We start from the raw sequence: 12,785 nt of genomic DNA on the forward strand, positions 1-12,785 counted from the left end.
TCCCTGTATTATATATACAGTATGGAGCACATTCAGAGCAGCATTTACATTATTACCTGCCCCAGAGGAGCTTACAATCCAATGATCCTACCACAAGCTCAAGCCCACATAGAGGGATGGTTTGAGTGGAAGGAGATTCCTTTATCAGGAGGAAGTTTAGTTTGAGGGGGAAACTGGCAGACTAAAAGTTTTCCACAGAAGCATTGTCCAGACATTGAGTAATATGATGAAGAAGTCCACTATGCTCCAAGGTTTTGTGCTTCCGCAAAAGCAATAAAACAAGTATTCAAGAGGCAACTGTAATGAGTGAGGGACAGGTCTGACATTGATGCTAAGGCCCTGATTTATTAACGTTCTCCAAGGCTGGAGAGAATACACTTTCATTAGTGAAGCTGGGTAATGCAGCAAACCTGGAATAGATCTGGTCCAGGACTGAAAATATTTGCTAACAAATAGCTAATAACTTTTAGGAAATCCATTCCAAGTTTGCTGGATTACCCAGCTTCACTGATGAAAGTGTATTCTCTCCAGCCTTGGAGAACTTTAAAAAATCAGGCCCTGTATCTCTTTATTGCTGATGTCCTGCTACCTATACAAGAATGGCAGTATTTCTGCAGGTAGCTCTGTCTTTTGGTCTGTAAAAGTATATATGAAGCATTTAGGATTACCCCAGTGCCTCTTGTAGGGTTAGTTCTATATTATGCAGATTTTGATATTTAGTACAACAACTTATACTTTTTTTTAGGTTTTCCATTTTACCTACACGTTTCACAATGAACTATTTTTGTAATATATTTCTATGAACCTGTGTTGTGCCCCTTACACAAGTCTATCACCCTTTGTATATATTAAACTGTAAAGTTGGAAATTGCCTTTCATTAGAGTGTTTTGTAAAAGCCAATACCAGTGACACTAATGAGTATGTATAGAATATAAAATAGTAATAGTTAACCATACACAAGGAAAGGCTGACCAACTCACAACAATCTTGAATAATTATACTTGATGAATTCTTTATAAAGTACCACCTAGTGATAAAAGAAGCTGCCACTAATATAACATCCTACAAAGCACCGCAGAACTTACCCTACATACACTGAACTGTACATTTGGCTTGATTTTTTAAAGCTCTCCAAGACTTTAAAAGGTAGACTATCATGGGATAACCTGGATATTCCAGAAAACCTGTAATGTTTTAATAAAATTAATTTCCTAATATTTGACAAATGTTTTCAATCTTTGACTAAATACATTCCAGATTTGCTGGATTACTCAGCGTGGCATCCATATGGTCTAATGGAGAGTTTCAACACCAGAAGAGCTCTGATCTGTAAGTATATCATGAAGTTTGAGATTTTCTAGTGACTCATCTGTTTATTATTCTTCTGTTTCTTGTAAGTGTGAAGAAAAGTTACTGCAGATAAGAGTATTTGGGTTGCTCTTCTGATATGCACTGAGGGTTGTATATTCATGCTATTTGAAGTTTTTAGATTCCATCACTAGTTGGTTCAACAATAGCCAGGTGGGGATGTCTACCGATGTCTGCTGCAACCAATAGACATGGAGTTTGTGATTGAACCAGCCATGGCATGTAGCGTATAGCATCTTTTGTCTGTAAAATTAAATGTGTTAGTCAGTGAGAGCAAAGTAGAATATCTGCACAGTTTATTGCAATAGCTGTCTTGTTTTAATGCTTCATATTGGTAATTAAAATTAAGGAAACAATAGCAAGATACACATCTGTACAATGGATCTACAAAATTAATCAGAGTTTAGTTTATATATGTTTTTTCTTTTTAGTTGAGAGTAGCACTTATATTTGACCCTTGCTTTAAAGTACAGCTGGTTTGGACAATCCTACCATAAATAAATTCATGTCTTGATGTTTGGAGTCCTTAGCCGCACTGTCCTTACATTTCTGGGCAATAAAGATTCTAGGCAGGTGCCATCATTTCTCCTGAGTCCTGTATGGAAATGCACCGTGAAAGAGTTAAGACTCTATAAATCATCTTCAAAGTTTCCTTCCTCTCCTCCCTCCCCTACTGAAAGACAAAATGTTACTTTATCTCCATAGTTCTGAACTCATGCCTTCACTTGTTCTCAGTCACTCCAGTACTTTCTGATACAACTTCCTTCATGGATCCAACTCTCATAGCTAAAGACAAAATGAAACAACAGAATACATGTTTTTATTTAACGTAACACCGTATTCTTCTTAAGAAAACACTTTTTTTTGTTCCTGCTATGATGTACATATTTACATGTAACACTCTGAGGTGTGATGAACAAGCCATCTCAAGACTTGTCCAGCAAACGACGTCCAAGATGTATTTGGCACCAGGAAATATTTATTTAAATGAGGTGTGCATTCTGGGGAATGCGTTTGCTAGGAGACAGAGTGACTCCTGGCACCCTCCTGCATAGAGTCTGAAAGAGTTCTCTGGCAAACAGATGGCATCATTGACAAAACGAAATCCTAGGAAATCTCCAGAAGTGATGGAGTTAAGTGAATGCAAAACACTTTCCAGATGTAACTGTCCCTTTAATAGACCAGGCTTTGAAAGTCCTTTAATGTCCTTTTAAATACAATAACTGTTTACTTGTATTATGTTAACATTGCTTATTCTAAAGTATAGAATACTGCAAAGGAGTTTATAATGTCTGTAAACGTTTATTGAGCTTGACAGAGACCCCAAGTGCACTCATACCTTGCGTGAGACAAACCCTTGGTGTACCCTTGGACAGGCCTGAGTTATCACACGTTTGTACATTTTATTTTCATCTCTACATCATTCCAGTAGTGTTAGCCAGTCTCCAAAACTGCAATAATTTCTGCTAGCATTTAAATGTGGATTTTACAGTCAACATATCCTAACTGTATTTTATGTGATCACTGCCAGTAATACAATGCATGGTATTTTGGTATATTGATTTCTAATCGTTGTTCTTAAAAGCCATTCCGTGAATCCTCAATATTTCTGTAGTAAGTCTTTAGCAAGCTTTTCACTCTTTATTTATACACACAATATTACAGTCCATCATTTTATTCATCTATCTAGAATTGAGAGTCTTACATATTTTTCGAGTCCGCAACTTTTTTGAAGTAATCAGAGCAGTCTTCTTTGAGGAATTTGTATATCTGTAAAAGAGACTACACTTCCTCCTTTATTTTCGATGACTCCAAAGAAATTGAAAGTACATAGGCCCACTATTATGCCTTACCAGAATTATTATTGTGGTACCAGCAAATGACTGCCTTCATCTGCCATGCCGGAGGGAAAATATGATTCTGATTTTATGGCAGCCAAGAGCTTTGATCAACACCATACTTTATTTACTAAACTAATATCAAGTTTATGGTGTTGTTCGAAGAGCATCATTAGAGAATTGACAAAATTTAGGATTACTCTGAACACGTACTCATATGCAAGGGAAGTTAAAAAAAATGATCTTGCCTTGCAGTTTCACCAAAAAGTTAGCAGTTTTACCTTAAAAATTTGGTTCAATTGAGCAGGAAGATAATTGAATTGCAGAGATGAACTTTGTCACTTATTTGTGTTACCAAAAGTACTCAAAATATTCTAGCAGCGGAGAAAGTCAAAACTGAGGGAAGGCAAATTAAATGCTGCCACATTGTATTAAAAGACACCACATTCCAGCTCCACCATATTTTATTTATTTTGTCCCTTTTTCTTACTGAATTTTACCATGGAAACATTCATTCGGGGTTGGGAATAAAAATTGATTCATGAATAGGTTATCACCATTTACAGTTTATGATTAGTGCCCAACCAGGTGTTCGGAGACTGACAATACTTAGTTTGCAGACAGCTAGTGGTCAACCAGTGGTTGAGGAACACCACTTTAGAGTACATTAGTTCCCAAGTGGTGCTTGTCTAAGAGCCAATGCGGCTGTGAAATATACTGTGATTTACTTTCCTCTTCCTAGTTGTACTTTGAAATAAGCAATTGCTAATTCAGCTTCTACCATTAGCAATATAGTGCTTTCACAATAGACAGCATATATCTTTTATAAGCAGAATGACAAACAAAACAAACAAGACATAAAAAGAGATTTAGACACAAAGAGAAATGTGGCTCTTTTAATTCTTTGATAAAGACCATTACTAATTGTAGGGGATGGATGAATTGCCATTTACATGAAACAAGGAAGAAATGAAAGAAATGTTTTTAAAGCTACAAAAGCTTCTAAAACTATCTGTAAAGAGGTGATTGGTGGCACAGGGAACAAATTATTCTAAAGGCCATTACCTTTAATTAATAGGGGTGGTAATTAACAACAACCTCAAACTCTTTTTTTAGCTGTGAAACCTAAAGCAAAAGTTCTTGTCACACTCATACTATCATTTACCCTTTTATTGAAAGTAATGTGCTGAAAATAAATTGGCTGGGAAATTAATATAGAACTTTAGAAAAGACAGAGGATTCATCAGCAACTAAAGCCCTGAGGTCATGATCTTCATACATAACTGATTTTCTCATTTTTTGGCCCTGTGTTCACCTTGTATTCTTTAGTAAATATAGCAGCATCTCTATTCCTTTTACAACCTGTTTCTTTATTTTTTCCAGTAAAAGTTGTACTCCAGTGTTACCACAATCCTTTACCTTACACTAGACCAGGGGTCCTCAAACTATGGCCAGCGGGACGAATACAGCCCGCTGAAGTTGTCCATCCGGCCCGCCGGCTGCTGAGGCTGCTTCCCCTGCCTGAGTTCTGGCTGCCTGCCATCTGCACTCCAGGGAACCCGGTCACGTGACACCACTGTTGCCGGGGTAACGCTGGAGCTGTACATATGCCAATTATAGAAATTTATATATATATACATATATATATATATATATATATATATATATATATATACAAATACATACTCCTCTCACTATATTGTCATATAAGTATTATTTAAGTATTTGTATAAGTTTTCACTTAAAAAATACCAAAAACTAAATTTATTAATAAAAATACAACAATAGAAATTAATGATGTAATAGCAACAAAATAGTTACATCTCGGCTTGCCAGAAAGGCACTTATTATGTACCTTATATATTATACACTTCTTTGAAGAAAAATACAGTCATAACATTTTGCTTTTGTTATGTTAAACTGTAATTTACAAGCACAAAATCACCACTAGCATAACATAAAAATTCCCCTTGGACTCATTCTGACCAGTTAGTTCTTATATTACTGTAATAACATTTTTCTGTATATCAAATTGCTTGATCAGTCTTGGTATATATTTAAAAAATAATGCAACTTTTTCGGCATGATTGTGCTTCCAAGAAAATTTTATTCAGTCTGGCAAGCCATGAATTATCATGTTACATAACAATGTTTGTTAATATTTCTATTTGTTAAATTTATGTGTATAAAACATTTACAATATTGAGTGTAATTGACATCCAAACAAATATATAAATTTATAGCCTTTTTAGATATGTAAAATTGTAATTGATAAAGAGTAAAACTCTGTCTTTACCAGTAAAAATATTTCCATCACTTGATTTTCATTTACAGTGCCATTGCCATGCAGATTAAAGCACAAAGGTGTTTACTGGAGAAACCGTCACAATATATGTGAACGTTGTGCATCTGATCATTAATGCATTCTGGCAAGCTGTTGTCCAGCAAGTCTCATCATTATGGCATTGCCCTCCTAATGGCCACCCAAATGTTCTTTAATATCAACATTTTATTTCACTTTTTTCCTCTCTCGTTGTTTATTTGAAGCTTTCAACAGGGGCAAGTACTCTAATTCTTGGGTAATCTTGTGAAAACACAGAGAGCGTAGAAAGGTCACATTAAATGGGAGTGTGGAGAAAAAGCACTATTCAGGCTTGGACATAAATCAAGGCACTTTATGTACAGAAAATGTGTTGTGGGGTAGCACAATCCCCCCAAACTAAACCAGTGACATTTAGTACTTTTGTAAGTCTTTTTTAATCATAGGGTAATCCAAACTGCACCTTCTAGAGAAGTCTAAGGCATTAACCCTGAGACCTGATATATTTCTCTTAAATCAACATCTGGTAGTCATATAGGAAGGGGGTTAAATTCCTAAGAGACTCCTTCAAAGGGTTCCCTCTGACTTGTTTATAAATACACAGATATATCCATAAATATATATGTACGTTAACGCAAGCTGTTTTAGGGACCATAGGACGAACAGAACGTCTTAGTAGTTTTTTTTTTCTTTTCTTGTACAGCCATATTGAAACCACTCGTTCAGTCCCTTGTTAAGAAAATGTGCCGTCAGTTATTCAATTATCTGTCAATAAATCCATGGGCAGACTTTCTGCACAAAAAGGCATTGAAAGTACAGGGTTAGAGTGTTTGATTGAGGAGCAGTGTTGGGAAAAGGGCAGCTGCAGCAACTTTTAGGTAATTGCTTGTTTTCCTGTTTGTCTGGGAAATCCAAATTAAAGGCAGTTTTACTGGAGCTTGGAACCTAGGGAAATGAAAATATTGAAGTGAAATAAGGCTCTCAAATGGTATTGTACCTAATTGTCATGATATATTTGTGCTCATAAGAATACCGTATTTGTGTGTCTTATATCAGCTCATTAATAGCCAAGCTGTCCCTTTTAGTCTCTGCAGCCCTGTTTCCAAAGTCTTATGGGTTAATTTAGATCAATATAATCCCGCCTGCTTCGGATGATAATCCTTTTAACCTATGAACCTACCCAAAATCCATGTTTTTTAGGACCTGCGTTAGGAAATGGATGAATTGGATGCCTCTCAGACGTTTTTATTGTCAAACTGTGAAATGTATGATTTCTTCATTCATGACTGTCTCTGGCTGAGATGATGAGAACATTTCTCTGATTGTGAATGAAAGGACAGACAATAGATCTATGGATTTCTAATCAATTTAAAGAGAAGCCAAATCCCAAAGTGTTTTCTCAATTCAAGTTATGCATCATAGCATATTACACTGTACTTTAGGATAATACCAATAATTATATTTTTAATATTATAATGAAATTGAAATCCCACATTGAACAGTCAATGTACCTTTTTTAATAACTGTTATTACCTGCCCAGATGTCAAATTTTGCTCAGCTTTGGTTGGCAGGAAAACCCAGCAATCCTATGCGACTCCCATGTGTTTGTGTACGAGTTACGTCATCATGGCATGGTCAATGAAGATTGCCGAAGATGGTCTTCAGAAAGAGAAGAAAAAGGAAGATGGTGGTGGCCTGGTACGAAACAGAGAAGGGTGAGTATCATGGGTTTAGTTCTGCTTTAGATGGCCCCTTTACTTTACTATACTTTACTTTACAAACTGTTTACCTACAAATATACACTTTACTGTTAGCCATGCAGCAGTCGATATTCCCATTCAATTAAACAGCCCATTTCATTGTTTTATCAAATTTACTATAAATCAATTTTTGATAAATTTAATTGACCAAAAGTCATTTATATGAGTGTGGAATCAAACCTCATTTGTTCAGGTCAGAAAATTTATGTGGATTATACAAGTATCTGAGATTTTTTTGATACCTTCTAATTAATTTTTAATCAAAATTTTGGAATATGCACATATATATTTATCATCACTTGTCTTTTCTTCTTGGATCATGTAACATTTGCAGTTTGTGGTAGTACCATTGATTAATTTGGATCAGCAATGAATATATATGTTGAACAAGAATCAATTTTTATACAGCTAGCATGCATTTGACACAAAGTGGTTGTGACAACAAGTAACACAATAAAAAAACATAACAACCCCAAAATGCAATGCAAAGTTTACTATAATATATGCTGTGCTACAAATAATTTATTATAATGAGCCCTAATGGCAGAAGAAAACTATAATGATAATTGCTGTACAACTTAGTCTACAGACTACAATCCCTATCTGACACAGTCCATGGCTGCAGAAACTTCTAAAAATCTTGCTAATACAATAACACTAAGCACCACAACCCCTACCATAGTGGCAGCAATTCTCATCCCCAACTCTAAAAATCTCGGGGGCAAAATTTTCATATTATATTAGGACTATTTGGTTCTTATAGAACCAAACTGAATTACTGATATTCTGGTTGAATTTTATTTTTAGCCCAAATCTAAACAAATCCACCATCAACCCACACTTACTTGCAATATTGTCAATTGTTCAGAACTGATCCAGCCGTGTGCAGATAAGTTTGATGGCAAAGTCACAGCAAGCTGATGCTCACAGGCCAATATATACTATATACATGTGAGGGACAGAATGATGGCTGAACTAGCTTCCAGCATTGAATTTTATTAAAACTGTATTGGCTTAAATGTAAACATATTCACTAAAACCTCATCTAAGTATTACATTAAACCTAACTTAAAAAAAAAAAGAAACAAAGCAGGCAGTTCTTTTACAAAAGCAATGTTTTACTATGTTCCGTCTGCAAAAAAAAAAAAACAGACTGTACCCTGTTAGATAAAAAAAATGTTTATAATATAATCTCTACTTAATGTACAGTGCTGCGTAATATGTTGGTGCTATATAAATCCTGTTTTTTATTTTTATTAATAATAATAATAATAATAATATTATTATTACACAGTCCTGCAAACTAAAATTACATTCAGTTAGGGTTACTTCAAGTGCTGCAAATAGGTCAATAAAAGCTAACATGGAATTCAGCTAGTGAATATGAGTGTGTGTTTGCTCAGAAAAAAACAAAACAATATTCTGCTCTTCCATTTTCCATGCTTTCTAATAAAAAAATGCAAATTAATATACAGTCATTAACGTAAATAAAAGAATCTAATGGAGGAAGTAATTATCTATCTCAAGGCCACATGCTAATTCCACTACAGTATTATCACTTGTCATTGAGCTAAATAGGCTCAGCATCAATGTCCCAGAATTATTATAAGACCTGTGAATGTTGCTGCTTCCATACAAGGTTTCTGAGGCAATTGTTTTCCTTTGTTTTGTTTTGGGTTTTTTTTTTTGCTGATTTCCTTAAACCTCTTTGACCAATTTGCATTTTGTCTGTTAAAGTGAACAACACAAATTTTATAAATTACAGCCAGTTCTTACATTTAGTGGCTGCATATGTTTTGTTTCCTTAATCCTGCAAGTAACACTTCCTGTGCTGGTGACACTAACTTTATTTTTGGCAGGAACAATGAGGATTATAAGGATTATTGAACAGATATTGCTTTTATACATCTTTTTTTTTCTCTACCTTCTGTTGCCCCACTCCTTCTCCTGACCTAAAAGAACATTTACCAATTGACAAGACTAAAGCTACGTACACACTTCCAATTATTATCGTTGGAAAACGAACGACGAACGATCCTGCATGATATCTACGAACGATCGTATAGCACCGATCCTGCACATAGAGATAACGACACGATCGTTCGTAGATATTGTACACACAATAGATACGCTCGTTTGAGCGATAGAGGAACTATGTGCACGACAGGAAAGTGAACGAACGTTCGTTCATTACGCATGCTCAGACCATGGACGATCAACGAACGATCGTACACACGAACGATGTTCAACGATCGTCGTCCAATCCGATCCGCCGGTCCGGTCGTTCGTTTCCAACGACTTTCCTCGTTCGTCGGCGTCGTTGGTTACTTTTTTTACGAACGATTTTTGCCCAATCGATCGTTCGTCGTTCGTTTTGAACGATAAAAATTGGAAGTGTGTACGCACCTTTACAATTCGAGATCATTGGATTGGAGATAGAATCAGTGCCATACTGAGATAGCAAGAGACATCAATAGATGCAAATCAGTGTCATACTGACACATAGTTACATAGTAGGTCAAGTTGAAAAAAGACATAAATCCTTCAGGTTCAACCACTAGGGAAACAAACATATCCCAGATATAAAACCCTATACACATAGTTGATCCAGAGGAAGGCAAAAAAAATCTCTGGTACAATTTGCTATAACAATGGAAAAAAAATATTTCCTGACTCTATGAGGCAATCCATTGTTCCCTGGATCTACAGTATCTCCTATCTTTACTTTAATACCCAGTTATATTCTGTGCTTCTAGAAATCATCCAGCTTTTTCTGAAAGCAATCTATAGAACTTGCTGAAACTACTTACTGAGGGAGCCGATTCTACATTTTCACAGACCTTACCGCCAGAAACATGTTGACAAAGTGACACAATCTGTAATATAGTGACATAGCCAGAAATACGCCCACAGAGACTCAATCAGTACCTTACTATTTCAGACAGACACAGGTCCACAGAAACAATCAGTACCATACTGGTACAACCAGAAACATCTACAGAGACTGAACCAGTAACATAAAGGCATAGCCAGAAACATATCAGCGGAGAAACAATCAATACTGTTCTGATGGCCGGAAACACGTCAATAGAAAAGGTGCCATACTGACACAGTCAACCAAATGTCCACAGAGACACAATCAGTAACATAGTGACACTTCCAGGAACATATCCACAAGGACACAATCAGTAACATGGTGACACCTCCAGGAAAATGTCCACAGAGACACAATCATTCCCATACTGATACAGCCAGAAACATGCCTGAGGAGTCACAATTAGTACCATATTAACATAAACCTCCAGGAGGACACAATTGATAACAAACGGACAAAACAAACACAACAGCAACAAAGATGCAAACAATACTAAACTGACGCAACTGAAAATGTCCACAGGTGCAATTAACCTCCCTAGCGGTACAATTCTTTCCAGTTTTATATGTCTAAAAGCAGTACATTGTTTTTCATGAAAATTTTTTTTACAGTATAGTATAATAGTATGAGTATAATAAAGTTTGAAACACAAAATCATGTGAAAATATGAAATTATAAATTAAAAAAAAGGATAAATATTATACTCATACTATTATATATACTGTACAATAAATGTTCTTGAAAACAATGTTCTGCTTATACACATTTAAATCCTATGTATTGCATTCAAAACAGTTATTTTGTATTAAATGCAATACAAATGGATTTTGAATTTCCCACCCCGCCCGCCGACAACATACACACGAACCAACGTCACCGGGAACTCCCCCGATGACTCATCACCGGAAGAAAAAGGAAAAAGACAGGGATCACGGCGATGGACGACACGGGACGCCGGTGGATCAGGTAAGGCTGTGTTTACTATTACTTCCCATAGGTTTTACTTACCTGGAGTCTGACTTAGGGTTACCGCTTTCAACAACTTTTTTCTACCCCGAGTCACACTCGGGGTTACCACAAGGAAGGTTAATACCATTGGAGGCAAAAAATGTCTCCCTTGTCGTAATAGATCTTAGCCACAATGGCACCCTAGGCTATTGTCTAGGTATGTGGAATAGGGATTATTCCTGCCCTGAATATGACAAAAAGCGTTTATTGGTATATTTTACAGACTAAATTACTAAAAGGGAGAAAAAAAGAGATGTCACACAGAATCTAACAAGGACAACATCAACAACAAGAAATACTATTTCAGTCCACAGTCAATTTAATACTTCACAGTACATAGAAAATACTTTGCTGAAAAGGGAAGAAACATACAGTGCAATTACAAGCTACACTTCCAAAGCTCAAATATGAGAGACAGTATTATTAGTTTATCACTATTTATCTGATACAATGAACCATTTTAAAACATGTAATGCTTCATGTAACATGTAACCAATCAAAATACCATGTCAGTTAGATGTGCTTATGAAAGTGGAACTAACATGGATAAAACTTTGTCAGAACTCCTTATTGAAATATACAAGTATTGCCAATTATGGCCACTGGGTGGAAAGTCTGCATTTGAAAGTCTTATATTAGAATATATCAGTATGATACCATAAGGACAAGCATTTTAAAGTATTTTTTTTATCTGTAAATGCTCTATTCATAAAACAGGAAATCTGACATTCATTATGGGAATCTTCCAGGTCCATGTGTTTCAGTGGCAGTAACTGATTCACACCTGGGAATGTTTGGGGAAATGGCAGATTCTCTGTTTCATAAATAGAGCCCTAAGTATTTGTTAATGTGACAGTAAAAAATATTGATAGTGATACGTAGACTTTTTAGCAAAATTTGTTTCAGTTTATAAGTTTATAAGAATAAGTTAATTAATTTATTGTCTTTAATATTGACCCATTCATACCAACGGTGTGAAACCAATCAGCAGACTTCTGTGTGCACAGAAGTGGCAAACTGGCCTGCAGAAAAAATTGGTCAAATAGTAATATATTTTTTAATAAAGAAAAAGTAACATTTCTGATCATGGCATCACTGTCAGACAACTGGAAGCTAAAGTTTGTAAGGAAACGTTTGTAAATAAATTAAAAACATTTAAATGAATGGTTGGTTGAAGCAGGGGCATTCAACCAAAAAGCACTCACCTCAGTGAAGTCTCAGGATATAGGGATTTACTGTGCTGGAAATGGTAAATGGTAAACAGGCAAACATTTAAGTTTTATTAATAAAACACCCATAGATAAAGAAAACTTTCCTTCTTAGTCATTATAGACCACGTAATGCTGTTTTTTTCTCATTTTAGCAAAAACTAACATATGTTTGCATAAATTCTCACCGGTGTCTCACATTGACTTGGTAAAATTTGCTTGACCGCTCCCAGATGCAAAATTCATGTCATTTCAATATTCATTTGTAGGTTTTCCTGTATGAACTGCCCGTTTTACCTTTTCTGCAAATTTTCAATGGGAATAAAATTAGGTACCATTCAGAGCTCTCCATTTTTTTAAGCCAATTCATGGTGGATTTGTTAGTTTGCTTTGGACCATTATTGTG

At 35.5% G+C, this 12,785-nt stretch overlaps 1 long non-coding RNA gene across 1 annotated transcript in view; it reads right to left on the reverse strand.

Annotated features, from left to right (window-relative positions):
* Positions 1-5,316: 5,316 nt before the first annotated feature.
* Positions 5,317-12,785, reverse strand: part of LOC140333581 (uncharacterized) — an 87,541-nt gene continuing 80,072 nt past the window's right edge. The window contains exons 3-4 of the long non-coding RNA XR_011921395.1: positions 7,061-7,223; positions 5,317-6,472 (exon numbers count right to left, since the gene is read on the reverse strand). This is a non-coding gene — a long non-coding RNA (uncharacterized lncRNA). The remainder of the gene's footprint in view (positions 6,473-7,060; positions 7,224-12,785) is intronic.

This window comes from Pyxicephalus adspersus, chromosome 6 (assembly GCF_032062135.1).
Source record: "Pyxicephalus adspersus chromosome 6, UCB_Pads_2.0, whole genome shotgun sequence".
NCBI lineage: Eukaryota > Metazoa > Chordata > Amphibia > Anura > Pyxicephalidae > Pyxicephalus > Pyxicephalus adspersus.